Here is a 26,491-nt window from a genome sequence, read left to right as displayed (position 1 = left end):
TGTGACCATGGGTGGACTGCTGTTATGCTGATCCACTGAATTGGAAAGAGTACAAAGACAGAAATAACCTGAGTCACTGTAACATCACTGAGCTGTTGCAACCAACTTGTATCACCAGACCTCTAATCACTTACGATAATTTAATGTCACTATTGTCTAGCCATTATTGTTAAAGCATTCTATTACCTAAAACGAAATTTAATCCTTACAGTTACATAACAGTGGTGCTGGAAGTTCAGGTAAAGTAGCATAAGTTATTGTTGTGAATGGGGGTATTCTGGTTTGGGCAAAGAATAAGGTTGTTGCAAGCCAACTCCTCAGAAAATAATTGACAGAATTGGGTGTGTTATTATTCTTAATGAGTCAGGAATACTGCCTTCTAACACCAGAATGCAATTTCAAGTCTGTTAGAGGAAACTAAGTGTTACGGCAACCTATGGACATGGACTCTGTAATAAGCAAAGTAGCAGTGATAGGACACAAGGGAGGCCCAGGTATAAGATGAAATCTGCCACTCTAATAAGTAATCCACCATTATCTACTGACAGATTCAACTGGAGATAAAGTCAACAAGTTGTTCCCCAGGCCAAACTAAATTTTAGTGAACTAAATTTTCTCAGGTCAAAGGATTTACCAAGATGAAAAAGCCTCCACAGACTTCTCATATTTCAGCCTTAGAAATAATAGGAACAAAAAGAAAAAAACAATAGCTACTGCTATTTGTTGAACAACTAGTATTTGCCAAACATTATATTAATTATCTTGATTAACCATAATAATAACCATAATAATAGTTACTACCCAGGAAAACACCAGGCAGATAATAGGTCTTTAGTAAACCTATGTTAATTGTAAAAATGAATATATGAATAAATGACATAACTCTTATTAACTCCATTTAACAGATGAGAAAATTAAGACTCAGAAAAATAAAGCAAATTACTCAGGACTACAGAGATAGCAAGTGGAAAGACTAAAATTTAAGATCACGTCTTCCTAATCCCCAAAGTCATACCCTTAAGAATCTGGTCCATAGTGTTGTTTCCAAGGTGTTTAGTGGATGACTAATTTTTACATTTAAAAGTACTCAGTGCACTTATCTTGTTGTGGGGTTTCCTGGGTTTGTGTTAGATGTCTGATCTCTGAGGGACTGAGCACTCAGTTACCTGGGTTATGGATGACTGAATATTGGACATTATTTTCTTGATATATTCTTCTTTCTTCTACCTAGATGGAAGTGGCTTCTTACATGGCATGGTCTCCAAGAGAGGTATTAAGTAGGAAGTGCCTTCTGCCAGAATGATGGACATTGGTTACCTGGATATCATAGTCAACTGAGCATGGCTTTGTCCATAGAAATTCTATAAATTAGAGTCTCAAATTGGAAGCAAGAGTCCACCAGTCCCAATTCCTTAGACAGAAAATGTCTCTCTGTTCCATACCTCTAATCATGGCCAATAGAGGTAAGATTATAGTTTTGTGGGCACTGATTTGTCCCCTAATATCCTGTAGCTTGGATGGGTTCTCACAACTAGAGTTAACATCAACTCTGGCCTGAAAGTCCGTTTCAGAGGGGTTGACGCTGTTATGTGCAAGGTCACCTGGGCTTCATTTTACTCTAAGATACTTATTGGGAGTACCTACTTATGAGTAGCTCTTATAAATGAGTGATACCTTTCACTGGGAAATAACTGAGATGTGTAACACACAAATAATAATCTATCTCCTTAATGTGAAATGCATTTAATATAATTGCTGATAACTTTGTACAATCATACAATCTTTGATATTTGAAATACATAAATTTTCTTCCCAATGGGATATCTCTAGAAATGCCTTATTGCTGTCTGAGAAAAAAAATCATATTCATCATAAAAATAACAATTTTTATTAGTTATTAATGGTTAATCGGTAATTAATTCTAATTAAAAATAAAACACTATTAATGGTGACCAATAACTCACTATTAACTATTGGTATGAAAAGTTCTAATAAATAATAATTCTTACCTACTTAATATGAAATGCATATAATTGATAACAAATGTTTTCTGGAACAATCATGTGGTCATAAATCTCTTTAAGGCATAAACTGCTTAACACATAATAGTACGTCTTCATAAAATTATTAGTTTATTTTTAAAGGAAAATTCTATCAAATAGTAAACAGTGAGTCACTTTTCACTGAGTGAAAGCTCTGTGTGTCTTGAGTTTACTTATTAGATTAGTGCTACATTTTGGTCTTTTATCTACCTAAAGACTGAAGACTCCTTTGATTCAGAATAGCTGAGAACAGAGAATTTGATAACAATTTCCAACTCTGTAAAGTTATGTAGTAGCTTGACCCATTTATTCATCACAGGTTGAAGAATTACTCTCTTTCAACTGACCTGAATTTATGTAATGATACTGATTGAACGATCAGAAATGCTTTTATTTTAAATTAAACAAATATTTATTGAGAACTTTCTATGTACCAGACACTGTACCAGATCCTAGACATATAAGGATAAATCACAGATCCTGGTATGGAGACAAAGGTGTGATGTTTAGTAGCAGATATATTTTTAAGTGTTTTTTTAAATTAAGTACAAAGTTCATACAGAAAAATGCAAAACTCATACAGATTGATGAATTTTTACAAAATGAAGAAACTAATATAAATAGCACCTGGAACACAAAATGGATCACTTCAGGACTAAATACATCTCTCATGTTTCCTTTCACTCATTGTACCGTCAAGGGTAAACACTACTCCCACTTTTCACACCTTAAATTTGTTTTACCTCATTTTAAACTTTATATAAGTAAAATCATATACTATATGTGTTTAACATTTTGCTTTTTAGACTCAACGCATCCTTGCATGTAGTTGTAATTCAGTTATTCTTACTGCTATATGGTATTTCATTAAATTAATATACCACAGGTGATTTATATATTTTACTGTAGACAGAAATTGTTTTATTTTCAAGTATAGGGTCATTATGAATGGTAAAACTTTGAAATTCTTGTTTGTGTCTTTTTATGAACATCTTATACATTTTGAGGGAATATATATATATATATATATATATATAATCAAAGTAGACTTACTGGATCATAAAGTCCACACATGCTTAGCTTTAGTAAATACTACCAAAAATTTCTCCAAAGTAAGTGTATCAATTCACAATCCACCAATAACTTACAGGAGTTCCACTAACTTCAGATCCTCAACAATACTTAACATTGATTATTTCCATGTTAGGCATTCTGGTATATAGCAGCATCTTAAGATTTAATTTGCATTTTTCTGGTAATTAATGATGTCGAGGACTTTTTAATATGTTAATGGATCATTTTCTTTCATAAGCACTTGCTCAAATTCTTTGCCCATGTATCCCTCCTTCCCCACATTATTCCTACTGACTTTTAGGAGTTCTTTATATTCTGTGGATATAAACCTTGCATCAATATATTCTTCTCATACACTCTCAATTTGGTAGCTTGCTTTTTCACTCTCTTGTGACTTATGATAATAAATTACTATGAACTTCTTAATTTTATAAATACTCCAATTTTTCAAAACTTATTTTATAATTAGTACTCTTAAGTCTTATTTAATATATATTTGTCTATTCCTAAGGTCTGGAAGACATTTTCTCTTCTAAAAGTTTTATCATTAAATTTTTTTTTATTTAGATCTGGAATGAATTTTGAATAGTTTAAGGTCAATATTTATTTATGTAGCATTGTATTCAGGGTCCAAACATTATTTCTTGAAAATATCATTTTTTTCTCTCTGCTCAGTCACCTTCAGCATAAACTAGATGCTTAATTTATGGGTGTGTTTCTACCCTCCTTACTTGTTCCATTTGTCTATTCATCTAACCTTACGTCAAGTAGTGTTAATTAACAGTTAATTCCTGTAACTTTACAATTGTTTTCTTTACTGAACTATAATTGACATACAATATTATATTAATTTCACGTGTGCAATATAGTGATTTGGTATTTGTATACATTATGAAATGATCAAAATGATAGGTCTAGTTACTATCTGTCAAATACAAAGTTATTACAATATTATTGACTATATTCCCTATGCTGAACATTATATCCCCATGACTTACTTATTTTGTAACTGAAAGGCTATACCTCCTAACCCCCTTTACGTATTTCACCTGTTCCCAAACCTCCCTCCTCTCTGGAACCTACTAGTTTCTTCTCTATGACTATGAATCTATTTCTATTTTGTTTTGTTTGTTCATTTTTTTTTAATTCTACATATAAGTGAAATTATATGGTAGTTGTCCCTCTATGACTTAGTTCATTTAGCAGAATACTCTCTAGGTCCATCTATGTTGTCACAAATGGCAAGATTTCATTCTTTTTTATGGCTACATAATATTCCATTGGATATGTAAACCACATCTTTATGCATTCCTCTATCAATGTATACTTAAGATTTTTCATGGCTTAGCTATTGTAAATGATGTTGCAATGAACACAGGGGTGCCTATATCTTTCCAAATTAGTGTTTTGCTGGATCACATGGTAGTTCTATTTACAATAATTCTTAGTCTGGTGGTGTAAGGTATAGAATTCAAACTTTGTTATTCTTCTTCAAGGTTTCCTCAGTTCTTCTTGGCATATTATATAGCAGAGATTTTTCTTTAAATACTCTGACAGCAGGGTAGAGGGATTAATTAACTGCTTTTAGGTTACATGAAGGTGACACAAAGGTGTAATTTGAGATGGGCCTTGAAGGTTGAGTAGCATTGTGATAGATGTGAATAAAAAAATATATATAAATGCATGACTGAATTTAAAGAAATTTATATTGCAGAGAGAATTTTCATTCATTTTCAAATAATATTTCCTAACAGATTTTGCCCTGTGGACCTCCTCTAATATTACCCAAACTTAAAATTAGAATCCAAATGAACATTACAAATATGTCAAATAATATATTCTGCAAATGTGAGAAAGAAATATTTCCTCTGACTTCACCATTGTTTTTTAGAATTGATAGTTATTGGACACTTATGGCTACTAATTTCCTAAAATTGAAATAATCTAGAAAATTGTGGGTGAACTAGCAGTAACTTTAGAGTAGGAGAACATATTTTATTCAACCCTGCACTCTCCTTGGTTTGCTTAGAAATGGAGGAAGTGATCATTGAGTGTGAAAGATGAAGAGCCTATAGTGGACAGTTTGTTCCTACTTACACACAAAAAAAGTTTAGCAAATACAGGTAAGATTACAAAACACCAAATCTGAGATTTCAGATTATTTCTAGATGGGATGACAAATCAGGAGAAATAAGATAATGAGAAAAACTTCTACTGGGAAATATGCAGTAAACATGATCCTATTGTTAGAACTTGTTTTATAATCTTATTTTTTTTTATTTTTTTTTTATTTATTTTTTATTTATTTATTAGTCACAGAGAGAGAGAGAGAGAGGCAGAGACATAGGCAGAGGGAGAAGCAGGCTCCATGCACCGGGAGCCCGATGTGGGATTCGATCCCAGGTCTCCAGGATCGCGCCCTGGGCCAAAGGCAGGCGCCAAACCGCTGCGCCACCCAGGGATCCCTAGAACTTGTTTTATAATCTTAACCAGTCCTCATGTATAGGTCCTAAATAGAAAGTCATTAGATTCTGATTTGGGCTTTGATTTGGGCTCTTTTAGACCATTTGTCCAAGCCCTGATTTACATGATAGTTCTTATCCAAGAGAGCTTTCTAGGAGTTGGTAGGAAGGTGATCAGTATATTATCTACCATTCATTCAATAGACATTTCAATTATCTACAGCTCGGGGATTAGAAGACTACTAAAATGCACATCAAGCCCTGCACAATTTAAAAAGCCTCAGAAGGTCTACTAAGAGCTTTGGAGAGAAAAGTTCAGACATATGTATAAATCTGAAAGTTGAAGTTTTTTGTAATACCTACACTATTCAGAATGTATTCAACTTTTGTAAATAAAAGTTCTAAAACTTTTACTAGCCTGATCATAAATTATATGATTTATTTAAAGTCATTCCATTTTAAATATACTATAAATGAGGGATTGAAGAAAGTAATTTAATATACTATATAGTTAAAAACTGGAACAAGGTTGTTATAAGCATTTTGAACAGTAAAAAAAGAAAACCTTTCCATGTTATTTATTTAAAAGAAGCCTGTGTCACTGGATAAATCACAGTTTAGATAACAGGCGTGTTCATGTACAAAACTAACATTTATAGATGATACTGACATTTTTTAGCATAGGACTAGAACCATACTTAATTATGGCAAATTTAATTATCTTTAAAGTTTGAATTCCATTTTTATGATAAAAATATTAATTAAAAAACATAAAGCAGATTCCAAGCGCAGAAAATATGCACAATAACAAAAAAAAAAACGTTCCTCAGAGTGATTTTCCACATCACAAAAATTCTGTATTTTAATGTTCTGCTATAACTCTGCTGAAATGTTCTTTAAAAGGCTGATTAGTTGGTGAAGCAGTGAAGAGATCACATATACACTGTCCAGTTAGAAACAGAACTTTCCATATTATAGATATATTTTAAAGGTAAAAGCATGTGCACGCTCACACAGCTCCACTTTGCTAGAATTATTAAATAGCTTTCTCAACATATTCATATGCTGAATAAGCTTTCAAAAGCTAAAAAGAATTTCTAGAAATCAAAGAAATTACTTATATGGGCTTTGTCTCTTTAAGGAAGAAGTTTAAATACTAGAGTTTTGGAGACTTGTCATGGATTCATTTTATAAATAATACAGTAGCATGGTATTAGGCATTGACTATTTAAAAATGAATACAGCATAGTTTCTACCTTCAAAAACTCTCAAGTAAGTAAGATAAGTAGAGATAAATTACTAGGCCAAGCGGCAAATGCTTTAACTGAACATAAACCAAATTGTGCAGCAACAGATACAGAATCACTAATTCAGCTTGAAGAATTCAAAGAACGCGTCCCAGAGAAATGTCAGTTGAGCTGTAGTCTCAAGCGTAAATAGTATTTGCAAAATAAAGAAGAGAGGTGATAATTTCTGGTTCATGATGGAGTCTTGAGGATATAAGTTTGCTTCACTTCCCTCCCAAGAGCAGTAAAATGATTTTTAAAATTCAGCAGGCCAGAAATTTTTATGTATTTGTGAATGGTGGAAAGTTATTCCACTTATATTTAGAAATAACATAGAATAAAGGAAACAATGTTAGGGGCCATTCTCAGCAGAAGACTTCTTAAGTAGGTTCTACCCTGGACTGACCTAGAAAATATCCACAAGTATGATGCAAAAAATTTGTTGTTGGGCATCAAGGATGGTAATTATTAAAGAAGTATTTAGACAAGGCCTAGGTTAGGCACCCATTCTCTTCTGCCAACAGAGAAATTGACTGCAGTATTTATTCTTTTTTTTTTTTTTTTGCAGTATTTATTCTATTGGGAAATAGGAAGTAGTGATCTCGCTGTGGGTACCTGACTGATGAGAGACAGAGCAGAGCCTAAGATAACTTCAGACTTCTGTATTGTACCCAGAGGAATAAAAGGAAAGAAACACCCAATTAGGAGTCAAAATCTATAAGGTACTTTAACCCCAGAGACAAGGTATCCTTACTGCGAACTAGCCTACCTCTTAACAGTAACCATGAGCTTCATAAAATCTACCTTCTCTTTGGGAGAATGGTATTTTAGGTACAAAGATTTCCCAACTAATACTCTGCTAATTAGCAATCTCTTCTAACATTATTTTCTTTTAAATTGAAAATAACAAAGAAAAAATGAATGGGGGATTCCTGGGTGGCGCAGTGGTTTAGCGCCAGCCTTTGGCCCAGGGCGCCATCCTGGAGACCCGGGATCGAATCCCACGTCAGGCTCCCGGTGCATGGAGCCTGCTTCTCCCTCTGCCTATGTCTCTGCCTCTCTCTCTCTCTCTCTCTGTGTGACTATCATAAAAAAATAAAAATAAAATAAAATAAAATAAAATAAAAATGAATGGAAAGAACATAAAAAGAAAAGAAAAAAGAACAACAAATTTACAAATCACATCTGAGGAGAAGTCAATAAATGAAAGAAATGAACAAACAAATTCACTCACTCCAGAGGAAATAGATTTAATATGAGGAGATAATAACTTAAGACACATTTTTAACTGCTATCCTCAAAGAGATGTGAAAGGATAATATATCCAAAAAGAACCACAGGCTGAAAAGGAAACCACCAGAGGAAAGGAAAACTTCCTAAACATTTTTTTTTAATGATATTTTTTAAAGGGGCTTTTTAGCTTGGACACATTGAAAAATACTACAGAAAATAAATCTAATTCATGCTAAATGACTCTAAAAAAGAGAGTGATGGACTTTTTTTATACATAAATTCTCAAGAGATAATAAAAGAAGACATAAACAAAAAATAGTTTAGAAGTTGGAAAAGTCCATAAATGAGTTTTGGCAGATTTAAAAGATCTGACACCTACACAAACAATATGGAGAACCCAGAAGCAACTCTTTTGCCCTACAGAGCCCCCAGAAACTCAGGAATTAACAGCAAAATCAGGTTGAAGGTGAAGCTTAAAAATGGGCATTGGACGTCAACGTAAACAGCAGGTAAAAAATCTCAGACTTTCAACCCTATGCAGCTGTGAGATTTTCCCTGCCTCTCTCGTTAGTGAAAGGGAATAAAGGGGAAAGGAAAGAAAATGAGTGGAAATATGAGAGAGGGTGACAGAACATGAGAGACTCCTAACTCTGGGAAACGAGCAAGGAGTGGTGGAAAGGGAAGTGGGCAGGGGGTTGGGGTGACTGGTTGAGGGGCACTGAGGGGGGTACTTGATGGGATGAGCACTGGGTGTTATGCTATATGTTGGCAAATTGCACTCTAATAAAAAGAAATGTAAAAAAAAAACACAAAGTTTTGAGTTTATCCACCCTACAAGGATAAAGCAGAGGAATTCTTACTGAATGAATATTTAATCTACTCAAAAAAAAAAAAAAATATTCCCAGGAAATGAGGCAATCCAGGTTGCTACCAGAGAGGTCAAATAGTGATAGTTGTCTCAGTATGTCCATTCCGTCCTTTCCAGCGACTAGGCTAAAAGCAAGGGTTCCCAATCAAACAAACAGAATGGGATACCTATTTTACTTGGTATGCAGAAGCCTCCAAAAGGCTTCAAGATTCCAAAATAGCTGCATCGAAAGATCCATTGCAAAAGGCTAACGCAAATTGAAAGACACAAGAACTATCTACAAAAAGACTTGAAGGATGACAGATTATACTTTCCCCTCTAGGCTTCTTGAGTGAGTACTCACTGATGATGAGAGAACAGAGGCTAGCTGAGGAAAAATCACAAGCAGACACCCCACAATCGACCCCTTCCCCCCACCCCGACACCCAGGTGGGATATGTGTGACATTCCTCAGGTACTCCTGGCTACCCTAAAACTAAGGGAGAAGAAAAACAAATAGTTAACTTACAGAGATTATAGTCCTATAAACACGAGTTTCCCTCAGTTTACAAAATGTCTTAGTGATTTACAAGAAAAAAAAAGCGTTCTCATCAATAACCTAACTTCCAGAAGGAAATGCCTAACAATCTTTTTTTATAATAAATTTATTTTTTATTGGTGTTCAATTTACCAACATACAGAATAACACCCAGTGCTCATCCTGTCAAGTGCCCCCCTCAGTGCCCGTCACCCATTCACCCCCATCCCCCGCCCTCCTCCCCTTCCACCACCCCTAGTTCATTTCCCAGAGTTAGGAGTCTTCATGTTCTGTCTCCCTTTCTGATATTTCCCACACATTTCTTCTCCCTTCCCTTATATTCCCTTTCACTATTATTTATTTTCCCCAAATGAATGAGAACATTTAATGTTAGTCCTTCTCCGATTGACTTACTTCACAAATACCCTCCAGTTCCATCCACATTGAAGCAAATGGTGGGTATTTGTCATTTCTAATAGCTGAGTAATATTCCATTGTATACATAGACCACATCTTCTTTATTCATTCATCTTTTGATGGACGCCGAGGCTCCTTCCACAGTTTGGCTATTGTGGACATTGCTGCTAGAAACATCGGGGTGCAGGTGTCCCGGTGTTTCATTGCATCTGTATCTTTGGGGTAAATCCCCAACAGTGCAATTGCTGGGCCGTAGGGCAGTTTGGTAGCGTGGCAGGATACAAAATCAATGCCCAGAAATCAGTGGCATTTCTATACACTAACAATGAGACTGAAGAAAGAGAAATTAAGGAGTCAATCCCATTTACAGTTGCACCCAAAAGCATAAGATACCTAGGAATAAACCTAACCAAAGAGGTAAAGGATCTATACCCTAAAAACTATAGAACACTTCTGAAAGAAACTGAGGAAGACACAAAGAGATGGAAAAATATTCCATGCTCATGGATTGGCAGAATTAATATTGTGAAAATGTCAATGTTACCCAGGGCAATATACACGTTTAATGCAATCCCTATCAAAATACCATGGACTTTCTTCAGAGAGTTAGAACAAATTATTTTAAGATTTGTGTGGAATCAGAAAAGACCCCGAATAGCCAGGGGAATTTTAAAAAAGAAAACCATAGCTGGGGGCATCACAATGCCAGATCTCAGGTTGTACTACAAAGCTGTGGTCATCAAGACCGTGTGGTTCTGGCACGCCTAACAATCTTAATGCTTTACTAGAGGGAAAAACAACCTTACCTCGACAATGGCAAGGCCTCCAAAATCTTGTAGGTCCTCTTCAGCATGCAAAAATTCTTTTGAAAACCTCCCTTTTCAGTACCTCCCCCAAGTCCAAAGTACATAATCACAACCCCAGGGCAGCAGCTCTTTTATTTATAGAACATTTGTTCTAGGATTTTTAGGGTCTCCCCCATGGATGTAGGGGTCCATTATATCAACACTTTGGCCCACAGAAATTGGTGTCTCCTTTGCAATCAACCAACACACACGCACACACAAGGCTGTCCTGTGAGGTTCTGTACAACATGCTTTTCACCAACTGGTATGGCCCCATATCTACCCTCAAAGGAGGGCCCGCCCCAGGTTGAGGAGACTCCTGGGAATTCTCCCGTCACAGCTAGGAGGCATTCCCCTCCACAGCCCAAGAGAAACTGAAATTAACAACAAAAAAATGTTGCTAGATTCTGGTAGATGCCAGGACCCCGCTCTCTAAAACACTGCTCGCTCAGGAGCCCTAAGACGAAATCTCGGGAGATGTGGCGGACGCCGGCGAAGGGGGGAGAATGGTTACCTGAGTCAGCTCTCCGGGATATCTGTAGTGCCTGACGAAGGGAAGGGAAGGGAAGGGAAGGGAAGGGAAGGGAAGGGAAGGGAAGGGAAGGGAAGGGAAGGGAAGGGAAGGGAAGGGAAGGGAAGGGAAGGAAGGGAAGGGAAGGGAAGGGAAGGGAAGGGAGGGAAGGAAGGGAAGGAAGGGAAGGGAAGGGAAGGGAAGGGAAGGGAAGGGAAGGGAAGGGAAGGGAAGGGAAGGAAGGGAAGGGAAGGGAAGGGAAGGGAAGGGAAGGGAAGGGAAGGAAGGGAAGGGAAGGGAAGGGAAGGGAAGGAAGGGAAGGGAAGGGAAGGGAAGGGAAGGGAAGGGAAGGGAAGGGAAGGAAGGGAAGGGAAGGGAAGGGAGGGAAGGAAGGGAAGGGAAGGGAAGGGAAGGGAAGGGAAGGGAAGGGAAGGGAAGGGAAGGAAGGGAAGGGAAGGGAAGGGAAGGGAAGGAAGGGAAGGGAAGGGAAGGAAGGGAGGGAAAGGAAGGGAAGGGAAGGTGTCACGGCGTTCCTGACCGGTTATCTGTCCTTTTTCTCTCCCTCAGGCATATATTGCCTCCGGTTTGTCTCACTTCGTCTCTCAGAACTTGGCTTGGCCTTCTGCGGGCATGTGCACTCAGGTTGTCGTTCCGGCTTCCGTTCAGGCCGGGAGCAACCATATGCTCGGCACCAAAGGATGGCCGGACTGAAAAGTGTGCTGCACCCCAGCTGCGGCTAGATGTGGCCGGACGGAAAAGCGGGCTGCGCTGCCTCCGTGGATGAGTCTGTTCGCGCAACTGAGTCCAAGATGGAGCCGACCTTGTCCTCGTTCTGAGAGCTCCAGCCACTCAGAGATTTGCATTTTTCTCGTGGTCATTTTTTTTATTCTTTACCCTATGACAGCTGCCTGTCTTCTGCCGCATTTTGCGGTTCTCCACAGGAGACTGCCACTTCGTGAAGTGTGAAACAGCGTCCTGTGTGTACCACCCAGATTGTCTTTTGACATCATTTGTTAACAGTTTTGGTGACTGACGGATTCTTTTTTTTTTCCCCCCAAAGATTCTAATTTATCTATTCATGAGAGACACACAGAAAGAGGCAGAGACACAGGCAGAGGGAGAAGCAGGCTCCACGCAGGGAGCCCGATGCTGGACTCGATCCCGGGACTCTGGGGTCACGCCCTGGGCCGAAGGGGGCGCTAAGCCGCTGAGCCACCCGGGCTGCCCTGACTAATGGATTCTAAAGCTGATTGCTCGGGCTGTGAGACAACTAGAGGCACAGGCGAGGCGCCTGCTGAATCACCCGCAAGCGTCAAGGCTCCTCTTGTCCGTATCTTCCCGGGGTTGTCGGTTAAGTCGTTGTCGGGTCTGGGCTCCACCCTTTTGTGCAGCTCTATGATCCAAGCAAACTAATATATTATTATATTATATTATATTATATTATATTATATTATATCATATCATATCATATCATATATATCATATCATATATTTTATGATTGCAGGTACACGTATACATAGTTCCCAGAAAGGTTCTGGGATTTCAGAAATGTTCTAGGATTTATTAAAATTCCCAAAAAAAGCTTCTGCATCCCAGAAAGATTCAGGGGCTTATTAAAATTCCCAAAAAGGGGGATCCCTGGGTGGCTCAGCCGTTTAGCGCCTGCCTTTGGCCCAGGGCGCGATCTTGGAGGCCCAGGATGGAGTCCCTGCGTCGGGCTCCCAGCATGGAGCCTGCTTCTCCCTCCTCCTGTGTCTCTGCCTCTCTCTCTCTCTCTCTCTCTCTGTCTATCATAAATAGATAAAAATAAATAAATCTTTTTTAAAAATTCCCAAAAAGGTTCTGGAGTTCGAGAAACGCTCTAGTGTGGTCATATGGGAAGTCAACAATGGGTAACAGCCACTATGGGACTCACAACGTAGAAATTTCGTGTCGCTCCTTCCTTTCCAAAGCCAGACTTTGTGAATTTAGTTCTGCGGTGCCCATTGGTTATCAATGACTTCTCTCCCAGGGATAGTTGTCGCCTTCTTGTTTGTCTTGTCTTGTGTCTGAGACCTTGGCTTTCTGCTGCCTGGGGCCTGAAGTTTGTCAGTTCTTGCCTACACAGGCAGCTTAACTATGAGGTTGGTGGTACAAAATTATTGCCAGACAGAAATGTGGGTTGCACTCCATTTGTGCCTAGGATCCTATGGACTGTTGTCAGCTCTCTGGAAAATTGGCTTTCTTTTGATTGTCTTTGAGAATGGCTCTCGATCTTGGGAAGATGCACCCTTTTTTGAGGATACTTCTTTCATCCAGGGCGTCATTCAGTACCGCCCAGTTCTCCTCCGTTTACAGTTAGTTAAAGGTCACACGACTAGGCCTGGGCAATAGGCTGTGGGTGGAAGAGACATGAATTCCAAGGTAAAGCATAGAAAAGAAGAGGCAAGACCACCTTAGCTCTTCTGATGCATCAACTAAGAAGGCCCACAGATTCGGGGTGATCCATTACAATCGTACTATGTATAGGGAGAGGCAGGTGTGGGGAGACAGAGAAAGGGAGGAGGCCTTCTCATGTGTAACTAGTTGCTCTGGATAGTTATTTTGTCTGATAACCGACTTTGCATGAATAAGAAGTCACCTGCCATGGTAAGCAACTTATTTGGAGGCTTGTCTAAGACAGCAACAGAATCTAGCCTCTTCTGATATAATAGCTAATTGTGTAAAATGATCTGCATGACCAATTTTTAAATAAATAAATTCCCCCTCAGTACTGGGTGAAGGCCAACAAGGCCATTTCCAGTTATGTGAAGTTTATTTGGCCAAGCTAAACTAATGTTAAAATACTAGTGAATTGAATCTACACAAATTCTAAAACACAATCTCAAAATAAGATTTTAGAAAGTCTCATACATTCATTATAACCCTCTACAGTATGTCAATCAAAACATTTAATACTATTTTTTGCCAACATTTAACAAAGGAGGAAATGATCAGGATTTTTAATTTTCTGAAACATTTCTTATAAAGGATGAAAATTTCCTTCATAAAGAAGAGAATACAGAATAAGGGTGACATTTGTCATATTGAATAGCATTACAGGGTTTGCTTCTGGGCAAATTCCAAGTTTGGACTAGGAGCCTATTTGGTGCTAATAGCAGAGTAAAAGCCTAGCAGAAGCCTGTAACTTTTTACACAGGGTTTCTAAATGCCTACCATTTCATCATACTGTGTAGTATATGCTAAGTTTCTCTTCAGTAATGCTCATAATAGGAAGGTAAAAGTCAAAGGCCAGGGTTGGGTGGAGAGGTGATCCCCGGCCATCAGATATCTTACTATCAATTCCAGTTTCCTTAAGGGGTTTAAAACTGACATTCTGTTCAAAGGTTTAAGCATTTATGACAGCTTTGGGCAGGAGAAAGTAGACTTTCTGCTCTAATATTATAATAGCTCTTGTGTTGTAGTGAGATGTACTCACATGAAATCTGGATCTAGTGGGATATAATTCCCAGCGTGGAGACTTTACAATGACTATGTCTAGCCTTACCAGACTTATAATACATGGTTTTCAATATTTAGAAATAATCTTTTCCCCATCTTTCACAGTGATGGCTTTATTTTTTTGTTTCTTTTGTTTTAAATGAAAGCAAGTATAGTTGCCTTTCTGAAATGTCTTAACACTGCTTAAGGAATTGGTGAATGGTGAAGGTCTGAATATGAAGATAATAAACATGTTTATATATTCTAAAATGTTATTTTTTTATTCTAAAAGAGTTATTCTGAATTTTCATTAAAATATAAGACTCTTTATAAATAGATTGAATACAATATACCTACTTAATTATTTGCATTTGCTTTCATGGAGTTTTATTATTTTAAATACAAATTATTATATACTTAGAGCTATGTTTCTGCTTTGATTTAATAATTATAAGCAAGAGACAGGCATTTAATGATGTCATATTTTATGATTAAATCTGTACTTCCCTGATAAATATCAAAGCTAGAAAGGAGAGCAGATATTTATAGAATTATAGCTAATCTTAAAACAAAGGTTTATATATATAAATATGATACCAGTTGGGAAAATTTAACTTTCTCCAGTAACTGGTGTAACCTGCAAGAATAAAGTAGTGTTAAATTATAAACCCTTGTCTGATAGTCTGTTAAATCTGTATGGTTTATAATCACAGAAATGTTTGCAAGACAGAACGAATAAACAAAAAGCATGTAAGAAATAATGTCATTATAGAAAGCTGTACCTGTAAGTTATAAGATGAATTAGTTCCGGAAATCTAATATACAGCATGGTGATTATAGTTAATAATACTATATTACCATATAATATACATAAAATTTGCTAAAGGAATAGATCTTGAGTGTTCTCAACAACAGGAAGAAAGAAAGGAAGAGAAAAAAGAGAGAAAGGCGAAAGAAAGAAAGAAAGAAAGAAAGAAAGAAAGAAGAAAGAAAGAAAGAAAGAAAGAAAGAAAGAAGAAAGAAAGAAAGAAAGAAAGAAAGAAAGAAGAAAGAAAGAAAGCTATGAAGTAATAGAAGTGTGGTTAACTTGACTGTAGTAATTATTTCACAATGTATACATATATTAAATCTTGAGATTTTACACCTATAAAAATTAATGTTGTATATGTGCTTTTGTGAATCATACATCAATAAAGCTGGAAAAATTAAACTGAAATAAAAGAAGGTATGTATATCATGAACATTTATAAGTTTCATTTGTTTTGAAAAGTAAATTCCTTTTTTTTAAAGATTTTATTCTTATAAAAGAATAAAATGAGAGATACACAGAGAGAGGCAGAGACACAGGCAGAGGGAGAAGCAGACTCCATGCAGGGAACCCCACGTGGGACTCAATCCGGGGTCTCCAGGATTACGCCCTAAATCAAAGGCAGGGATCAATTCCAGATCCCGGGATCACGCCCTGCCTTCAGCTCAGGATGTAATCCTGGAGACCCCGGATTGGGTGCCACATCAGGCTCCCTGCTGGAAGCATGGAGCCTGCTTCTCCCTCTGCCTGTGTCTCTGCCTCTCTCTCTCTCTCTCTCTGTATGTGTCTCTCAAGATTAAATAAATAAAATCTTTAAAAAAAAAGTTTTTATTTAATAAGCTTAAAAAATGGTCATCTGTTTAAATCAGGCTATTTGACAGGACAGTCAGTATAACCTTTGTAAAGGTGTTTACTAGAAGTAAATATATTTGAATAAATGCATACAGTGACTATATCAAATCAGGAAATTGAAAGCAGAACAGAAAGAAAGATGTGGCTCATAAAAAGTGCAAAAATTATTATAAGCCACTTTTTCAAGCATTTAACTAGTTCCGAGACACTAGGCAAAACTCTTTATGAAAATCATCATTTAATCCTTACCCTGTGAATAAGGTACTAGTAATCATATTTTACAGCTGATATTTATAAAGCGCAATGCATTTTTTAAAATAATATATGTTACTTGTTTCTCATCATCATACTATAAAGCAGGTGCAATCACTTCATGAGGAATCTGAGAGCCATTTAGCCAGTTCATTTACCCACAATTGCTACTCTCCAAACAGAGGACTTTGCACCAACATCTCACATTGTTATTTCCATCAAATAAAAAATAATTCAAGAGCTGAAATCCTGATGACCAAATAGGTCCCTGTGATTACTCATCATATTGAATTTAGTGGTAATTCAGCTTCTAGTCCACAGGACTTAAATTGCTTTTTTTTTTCTTGAGTCCAGTTACTATGTGATAATATAAAAAAATCATTAGTCAATAAGTGAGAAAATACAGATTTGCATCTAATAATCTCTAGCGATATACACTAATTAAGGAAGCAGTATAGGGGGATGCCTGAGTGGCTCAGCAGTTTAGTGCCTGCCTTTGGCCAGAGGCATGATCCTGGAGTCCCTGGATTGAGTCCCTGCATGGAGCCTGCCTGGTCTCTGCCTCTCTCTCAGTCTGTGTCTCTCATGAATAAATAATTAAATCTTAAAAAAAAAAAAAAAAGAAAAGAAAAGGAAGCAGTGTAGGGATCAAGAGCCTGAGCTCCAGGGTCAGAATCCCAGTCTGTGTGACCTTAGGAGTAACTTACTTGGCTGAATTTCAGTTTTAATAATACCTATATCATAGGGTTCCTACAAGGATTAAAAGGATTAATCTATTCAAAGAACTTAGAACAGTGCTTAGCCCAAGCAGTTTCTTAGTAATTCTTAAGCACCATGCAAGTAGGTGGACATATCAATACATGTGCTCAGCTTCTGCTCTCAAGGATATTAGTACGAAGGATTGAGTTATAAAACAATTTCTTGAAACTGAGTGGTTAAAAGTACTAGTGCTTCAAAGACACCATGAAGAAAATGAAAAGATAATCCACAGACTGGGAGAAAATATTTCAAATCATATACCTGATGAAAGGTTTGTATTTAGAATATGTAAAGAACTCTGGCAACTTTATAATAAGAAGACAAACAGCTCATAAAATGAGCAAAGGTTTAAAGAGATATCTTACCAAAGAATGCCTAATAAGAACATGAAAATAGGGATGCCTGAGCATCTACCTTCAGCTCAGGGCATGATCCCGGGGTGCAGGATCAACTCCCTCGTTGGGCACCTTGCAGAGAGCCTGCTTCTCCCTCTGCCAGTGTCTCTGCCTCTCTCTCTGTCTCTCTCTGTGTGCCTCTCATGAACAAATAAGTAAAATCTTTTTTAAAAACATGAAAATAATGTTCAACAACATTATCCATTAAGGAAATGAATATTTAAACCACAGTGACATACTACTTCACACCTACTAAAAGAGTTATAATTAAAAGACAGACTAAAAACTATTGTCAAGGATGCAAAAACTGAAATTGTCATGCATTTCTTGTGGAAATATAAAATTATGCAGCCATTTTGCAAAAAACAATTTGACAGTTTCTTACAAAGTTAAACATAAACTTACCATATAACCCAACAATTCAAATCCTAGGTATCTATCCAAGAGAAATGAAAACTCATATCAACTCAAAGTTTGTATGTAAATGTTCATAGCAGTATTATTCACAGTAGCGTCAAAGTGGAAATAAATGTCCATCATCTGGTGAGTTGATAAAAAAAATGTGGTATACTTATTAATGGGATACTCTACAGCAATAAAAAAGAATGAACTACTCATATACACTACAACATGAGTGAACACTAAAAAATGTTAAGTAAAAGAAGAGAGATGCAAAAAGCTTCATCTTGAATATGAAGTACAGAGGAGAGAAGTCAAATATGTAGAGACAGAAAGAGATCAGTCTAGACTGGAGGTATGTCCAGAAATTGGCAAAAAATGTAACAAAGAATTTTGGTGGGGGAGGATGGTAGAAACATTCTAAGCTGCATTGCAGTGATTATTGCACCTCTCTATAATCTACTAAAAATCATTGAATTGTATACTTACAAAGTGTGAAGGTAAGGTATGCCACATAAACACAAAAATCTGTAAGAAATGTGCAAAGTTATATGTAGGTTAGAAAAAGTAGGATATTTAGAAAAGCATTGAAGCATATCATCTCACCCTATCAGGCTTTTTGCACAGGATGGTACCAGCACTGATAGTACAAGTGACCAAGAATCAGCAGCTGGATTGGAAGAAGGAAATCTAGTCAAGGAGACAGCATGAGCAATGGCATGAGGATTGGAAATGAATGTCCTAAGACACATGGATTTTGAGGCCAGAGATAAACCAGAGACCAGAGAAATCACCAGAATATGGTGTGAAATGCTAACTATTGGGAGTTTGCATCTTGGAATGTTAGGTGAACAGAGGGATAATGAAGTTATTTTTCTTTTCTTTGTATTAAGTTTGAAAGTGGATATATTAATAATGAGACCAAAGAAAGCCAACTCTGCCTTCAAATGACCCTCATGTTGGAAAGGTTAGTGCTATACTAAGGACTCAAACACATACTGTCTGCAGCCAAGGTACTTGTATATCCTAATCACAAATTAATAAAGAGCTGAGGCCTTATCCTTAGCTTATATGACTTTATTTTTTTGTGTTGCAAGAACTACCAAATCAAAACAGCATTATTTATATACTAAAACGTGAGAAATGACTACCAATATGTTGACATTATAAGAATTTTTTATAGGTATTTGGAAAATCTTGGTGAATATAGTAATGGTCTTTCAAATAACACTTTCTTGCTGCATTTATTACCTAGAGTAATAATTCAAAATTTTTTTGAGATATGCCAAAAATAACTCCCTAAGTAGAGGCCTTTGGGACATTTTCCCTGGCCCTATTATTTCACCAAAGACCTTGTAAGAACTGACAGACCACCAAGAATCTTGGAGAATATTTGTTTTTACTATTGTTGCTGTGTTTCTAGTTCCCCAAAATATATCTGTCAAATAAATATGGTCCCCTCAGTGCAGTGGATTTTTGTTGGATACATGTTTAAATTAGAATGTATAAGAAATTTTCTGCCTTCTTCCTAATAAGATGAAAGTACTTTTGAAAAGGCATAAGGTGACTGATACATTTACTTCAGTAATACAATAAATAAGTCTTGATCATCTTCTGTGTACCACCTCTCAAGCCTCCCATGAGATCCTAGTATGATAAATAAAAACGATCCCTAAGACTTGGCCCATCAGTCTGTTTCCCTACTGGAGTTTAGCTGCAGTAAAAGGAGTCAGGAAATGGAAGGACTGACACTAAACTATGACAAAATGTGGTAAGACACTCAGTGCCATGGACCTGAATTCTAGAAGTGTGTCATAGAGTGTCAAATGCAGGAAGGACTAATTTTACTTAGAGTAGGTCAAAGAGGGCATCAAGGAATAGATGCTATTTGAGTTGGGCCTTAAGTAATTAAGACCCTGGAGATAGGGAATAAAGGCAGAACACATATGCCTGCAGTCACTGTATATTTGGCACAGAAGTCATTCTCAAGAAGCAGTAATGATATATTCTCCCTAAAACTTCTTTCAAAGACCCTCCACGTTGTAACAGTTTCTGTCACTCCCATCCTTCCCCCTTGACACTCATCTTTATGCACACATTTTCAACTTCGTTACTGTACGCACTAGACTCTGAAGACTTTCTCTGAGCTCAGGAACACATTAGGCCTACAACCACAATGAGCAGGAATGCCAACTCAGTCCCACCAATAGCCCTCAACCCTAAGCTGAATTCCACTTGAGGGATAGAAGCTCAGTCATCCGCAGAACCTATTCATTAATGGATTCTGTATATTGACTTCCTTCCTCTTCCTCTCCTCCTTCCCTATACTCCTACCAGTGCTTCCTTTGATCATCACCTGTTTGAGTTACCAATCATCATGTAACAAATTACCTCAGAATATAGTGGCTTAAAATAACAACCATTTTGTTTTGCACACAATTTTGTAGATCAGAAATTCAAGCAGGACCCCATTGGATGGTTCTTCGGTTTTGACTGAGCCCAATCAGTAGTCAGCTCATGGATTGGCTGGTCTATGGTAACTGAGATGGTTCCACTTACATGCTTGATGAATTGGCAGGGATGACTGAAAGGCTGGACTTAGCAGAGACTGTCAACTAAAATGCCAACTTTCGGTCTCTCCAACATCATGGTCTCCGGATATTCAGGCTTCTTACCTGACATTATAGGGCTCCCAGAGGGAGTGCTCCGAGATTCAGCTAGTGGAAGCTGACAATCTCTTAATATCTGGGCTCAGAAATTTACACAGAGTTACATCTGCAATATTGAGTTGACAAAGAAAACACCCTGATTCCAGAGGGCAGGACATGGACCACATCTAGAAATGATACGGCAACAAAAATTCTAGGACAGCACAACCTGAAACATGACTGTTTGAATTATGCAGTGTATTAAGTACTAGCGTTCACAATTCACCTAATAGTCATATACTATCCTGTTTGAAAGCATGTGGGCAAGCAAGCATGGAGATGGAAATTATACACCTCTCAGAGAAATCCTGCTCAGTGGGGGAGATCCTACTCCTTTATAATCCCACGCCAACCCTCTTGAGGAGAAAATCCACACCTGTTTCCTAATGCACCCATTAGCATGCCAGCACCTTGCCCCAACCATGGGCCAGGCACGTCCTCAGGTCATTTTTCTCACGAGTCAACTGGTAGCCTTAAGAAACTCAATTCTCATTTCTACCTCAACTGTGCAGCTGACCTTATCATCTCATCTTGGGGAAGCCATTTGTCTTAGCTTATGATTGCTATCAGGTGAGTTATCTAGGGTGTGGGGAAATGGATGGGAGTATAGGCAGATTTGTTCAGAGCTTGTCTAGGCAGGGCTCAGCTAAGTTAGATTGTTTCAAATATGTAATAATATTTTAACTTGATTTTTCTTTGTTTTTTTTTTTTCCTTCTTGTGTTTTTACATGAAGGAAGAGTGACTTCACACAAAGGGACTTTAAGGCTGGCAGAGGCCTCATGCTATGTCTTATTGGGGGTATTGTTAATATCACTTGAGTGAAAATTGTCAATAGCTTCACTCTAGATTCCTAAAGATCTAGGAATTCTGTGTTTTGTTTCTAAGTCATTAGCTAAGTAAGTGTCTTCTAGAAAATAAGTCTTAGACAATTAAGTTTCTTATAACACATTTCTTCTAATCCTGCTATCCATCTCACAGGGTTGTGAAAAGATTAAATGAAGTAAGATAAGAAGTGACGTGAAAACCAGAAGGCACCTTTTCTTGAGAGCAAAGATCAATGCTGTGCCTGAGTCATACTAAATATGCAGTAGCTATTTGTTGAAATGAATAAATGCATTGTCATTAGTTCTGCAAAAACAAAATAATAGTAGCTTGTGAAATTATACAGAGAAGATGCTTTGATCTCATAGAATAAAAACCAGCAAGTAATTAGAACCAGTAAGAAGTATTATCAATTGTCCTAAAATCACAAGTTCAAAGAAATTGCGACTATACCACTTAGAAAAATACAAAGAATCCTTGCATAGTACGTTTCAAAGAAGGAAAATTTTGGTTGCATTGGAAAGAGGAAGTAGTGAGGAGAGAGAATTTTTCTGTGAACCAGATGGATTATTTTTTAGCTCTTAGGAAATACTGTAGCCAGCCACCATAAAAGCCTCTGGCTGAGATGTTTAAAGGTGAGCAGTTCCAGCCTTCAACCAGGCAGTCTGGGGGAGGGGTGAGTCACTGTGCAAAAAGAACAGGGAGTCATGTGGTCCAACTGTAAAATAGAAAAATTGCATGTAATTATTTTACAAGCAGAGTGCGATGATGTGAAAGGAAGAACTAATGATGATGCACTCAGCTTGTTAGAGGCTTTTCCTTCTGGGGAGCTCAAGGTTACAAGAAGTGCTGCTCACTGGAATTTTTTTCTTCCCTTCCCCTGGATACATAATGCTACAATAAAGCCTGCACACAGGGGGTTAATGCTGCAAGGATGTTTTTAAATAATTTCTGTGACCAAAGCCGGAGATACAAGCCTAGCAATAATTCTCCCTGACTTCAAGCATCCTGTATTGATTGATTAATTATTCCACCAATGAACTAACAGGTATTGACCTTATCTGGTTGAGTAGCATTTAGCCAAAAGTCAGTAATCTACATCGATCACTTAATGGAACATCAAAGCTCAGCATTCTGACAGGTTTGTGTCATTCAGCAAAAATCTGTCTATGTTTTGCTGATACCTTGACCTTTTGTATCAAGCAGTCTTTTTACAGAAAACGAAAAGCAATGACAAAATTAAATCTTGGAAATAATGTTTTGTTATGTAAAAGGAATCTCTTCTTGGAATACTGCAAATAGCTTCTTTTAAGATCTCATTGAGGGGTTTCTTTGCAAATTGAAAAGCTGTTTTCTGCATACTTGCAATGGATGGTATTCTGCTGAAGCGTGAAATTATCAAAACAACGAACTCTGAGATAATTAACACTATAGCAAAGCTTCACAGAGATAACACTGAATAAGTCAGATTCTCTAGGGAGAGGCTCATGTGAAGAAAACTTGGGCCAGTGAATCAGAATGGGCAGGATGGGGTACTATCTGCCCTTGCCCATTCTGAGTTCCAGAATCCTGATTCAAATACTTAGACAAATGCATTGATCCAATCAAATATCTATATATCTACCCCAAAGATGAGAAGTTTGTTATAAAAACAGAAGGATCGGTTGATAATATCTAAACCCACTTTTACAGTGAGAATTATATACTTTGATATCATATCTATGAACAATGATTATGACGATAGAGTCTTAGTACAGTTCCATTTCTTCCTCTCTAAGGAATTAGTTATGAAACCAACAAGCATGGCTCAGGCAGTGGTCTCTAGGATAGCTCCTCTTGAATCTTCTGTGACTCCAGTACTAATGTTGTCCCACTAGGCCTGGCTATATAAGGATGCCCACTTTTTGCTTCAGAAGCCTTATTTTTAATTATTGCTCATGCACTTAAGTATAGTTACTGAGTACTAAGGTTTGCCATCTAGGAAGATTCTGCTACCTTCTAATATGTTAAGATGGTAGTATCTTCCCAGACAGGGCTGTATCACAGTGCAATATACTCTTTCTGCATCTCTGCTTCTAGAGGCTGCTTTCCGTCTGGAGCATTCAGCTTCTAATACTGCTATGGTCCTTGCTAAGTAGTGAGCCTACTGGGTTTAAAGCTTTTTTAAAGGAAGCAGCTATTCTGCTTGGAGTCTCACTTAAAATGCTTCTCACAATTGACAAGCGCCATTTTAATTCATCAGTTGCAGTGCTCAATATCCCTTTCTGTTTGCATTTGAAGACAAGCCATGCACAGTGGCTCCACTGCAGTTTGATAAGCTTGATTTGTGCCCATGACTTACTAATTAGCTAAACCTTAGAATTTCCCTTTACCCATAATGTTTTTCAATGAGTGTTGACTATTTTCCACAACTAAGCTAATAAGTAGTATCTATCATAAAATGGTAAACAGATTTCAGCCTGAGTTCTTATCTTTCCAGTCTTCTGTTTTCATTACTCTGCAAAAAAATAATAGTAGCTTTAAAATTATACAGAAAAGATGCTTTGATCTCATAGAATAAAAACCAGCAAGTAATTAGAACCAGTTAAGTAATTAACTTTAGCAAGAAGTATTATCAATTGCACCAGACTCATAAGTTTGAAGTTCTATTTATTATTTCTGTATCACTCAGTCATGTGTCATCTATTTATTCTATTTATCTGTTCAATTTATTATTTCTGTGACACTAAGTCCTGTGTCATCAGTGTCATTATCAACAAAATATAGGAGTTAGAATAAATTTAAGTTCCAATCTATCACAGTTTATTATGCTTTTTTGAATATTAATAACTGATTTCAGAATATGTTGATAGGAAAGTTCACCAAAAGAGAAATCTAATATACTGAAGTATATTTTCTCTAAGCTAAAATGATATCAGAAAAGCTATGAATAGGAAAAACACTGCCCTAACCTTAAATGACCACATGGAGTGATTTGATTGATTACTATATAAAGTTCAATGCCTTTTGAACTGAAAGTTGGTTTCATTGAGAATATAACCTAATGGGCACAGCTCAAGTGTCAGAATCATAAAGAAAAAGAAAAAGAGAAGGGGTAAGACATCTAGGATCTCTGAAGAAGGAAAGAGAACTCAGACTTTCATGTGGGCCTCATGTTCTTTTGTGATTCATCAACAATGACAAGGTTCAGAAAATTATTAAAAATCTTAAATGGATAGTTCTTACATTATATTTATGTCCCCTTTAAATATGAAATGATTAAATCAAGATGGCTAGAAAAAAACGTCCATCTTTTGTTATGATTTTGTAGAGTGTATGATGTATTTTGTCTAAAAATAGTTTTTTCTTTTGGCCAAGGCACACATATTAATACTGTTGACTGACTTTTTAGTCACTTGTTTGGATCTTATGTTGATTTTGTATAAACTGGGGAATTTTGTCTCCTTATGTATTTTGCTCCACAATATAAACCAGTGAATTGAATTTATATTATTGCTTATTTATCTTCACTAATATGCATAGGGCCCCTATATGCTAAATGGAAGATACATCATTCTCCCAGAGAAATAAAGATAAAATTTATTTTTTCAAAAGCACTAACCAAAAAAAAAAAAAAAAAAGTACTAACCCTTGAATTTCATAATTTGAATAAGAAAAGCATGTATCTTCTTGACAAAACAAATTGGCAGAATAAACAGCCATGAAATTGGGTTGAACTTGCTTCAGGCAGCTTGGGAAACAAGTGAATTAAACATAGTCAGCTGAACTAAATTAGATCAACTCCTACTAATTGTTAAATTTCTACGAGTTCATTCATTAAGGAAAATGAGGAAAAAGGAATCTAAATACATGAAGTTCAATGAAGAAAATACACACTTTTGCCTAACACAAGAGACATTACTTGAGTTCAGGATTTCCCAAATGTTTTGGTATCAGGACACTTTTATACTCTTAATAATTATTGAGGACTCCAAAGAGCTTTGTTTTTTGTGGGTTCTCTCAACGGATATATATATATTTTTAAAGATGTTATTTATTAATGAGAGACACAGAGAGAGAGACAGAGAGACAGAGAGAGAGAAAGAGGCAGAGGGAGAAGCAGGCTCCATGCAGGGAGCCCGACGCGGGACTCGATCCCGGGTCTCCAGGATCAGGCCCTGGGCTGAAGGCAGCACTAAACCGCTGAGGCACCTGGGCTGCCCACTGAATGGATATTTACCACATTAAAAATTAAAACTGAAACATTTAAAGAAATTATGCATTAGCTTAATTTTAAATGATAAACATTTTACATGTAATTTTTTTAAGAAACATAATTATACTTTTCAAAAAAAATAATGAAAAGAATGTTTTACCTTTTTTTCAAATTTAATGTGTCTAAACTGAAGATAGCTGGAATCTGCCTTTACATTTAATCTGCTGCAGGATGTTATTTTGGTTGAAGTAAGTGACGAAAATCAGATCTCACAAGGATTTGTAGTTGGAAAAGGGAGAAGTATTTTAATAGATTTTTCACATAATTGTCTATGTTCTTTCTTAGTACTATAGCAAAACTCAATGAGTGGTAGTTTCCTAAAGATTCATTGTTATGTGGACTCTGTAATCATATTATTGAACTTTTTTGTACCTAATTCCATTGAAATTCTTTATCATCCATATGGAATTTTTTATTATGTATGGCATTTTGTATGAAATTTTTACACATAAGTGATTTTTAATAGACCTTATCTTTTGGAACAGTTTGAGGTTCACAGGAGAATTAAGCAAAAAACTGTGTTCC

The 26,491-nt window shown here is 36.8% G+C and overlaps 1 long non-coding RNA gene across 1 annotated transcript in view; it reads right to left on the bottom strand.

Moving 5' to 3' along the window:
• Window positions 1-11,343, bottom strand: part of LOC125754996 (uncharacterized) — a 107,393-nt gene extending 96,050 nt beyond the window's left edge. Inside the window, exon 1 of the long non-coding RNA XR_007410349.1 lies at window positions 11,259-11,343. This is a non-coding gene — a long non-coding RNA (uncharacterized LOC125754996). The remainder of the gene's footprint in view (window positions 1-11,258) is intronic.
• Window positions 11,344-26,491: the final 15,148 nt, after the last annotated feature.

Source organism: Canis lupus, chromosome 4, assembly GCF_003254725.2.
Source record: "Canis lupus dingo isolate Sandy chromosome 4, ASM325472v2, whole genome shotgun sequence".
Lineage (NCBI taxonomy): Eukaryota > Metazoa > Chordata > Mammalia > Carnivora > Canidae > Canis > Canis lupus.
This window is presented reverse-complemented; position numbering and strand designations above follow the sequence as displayed.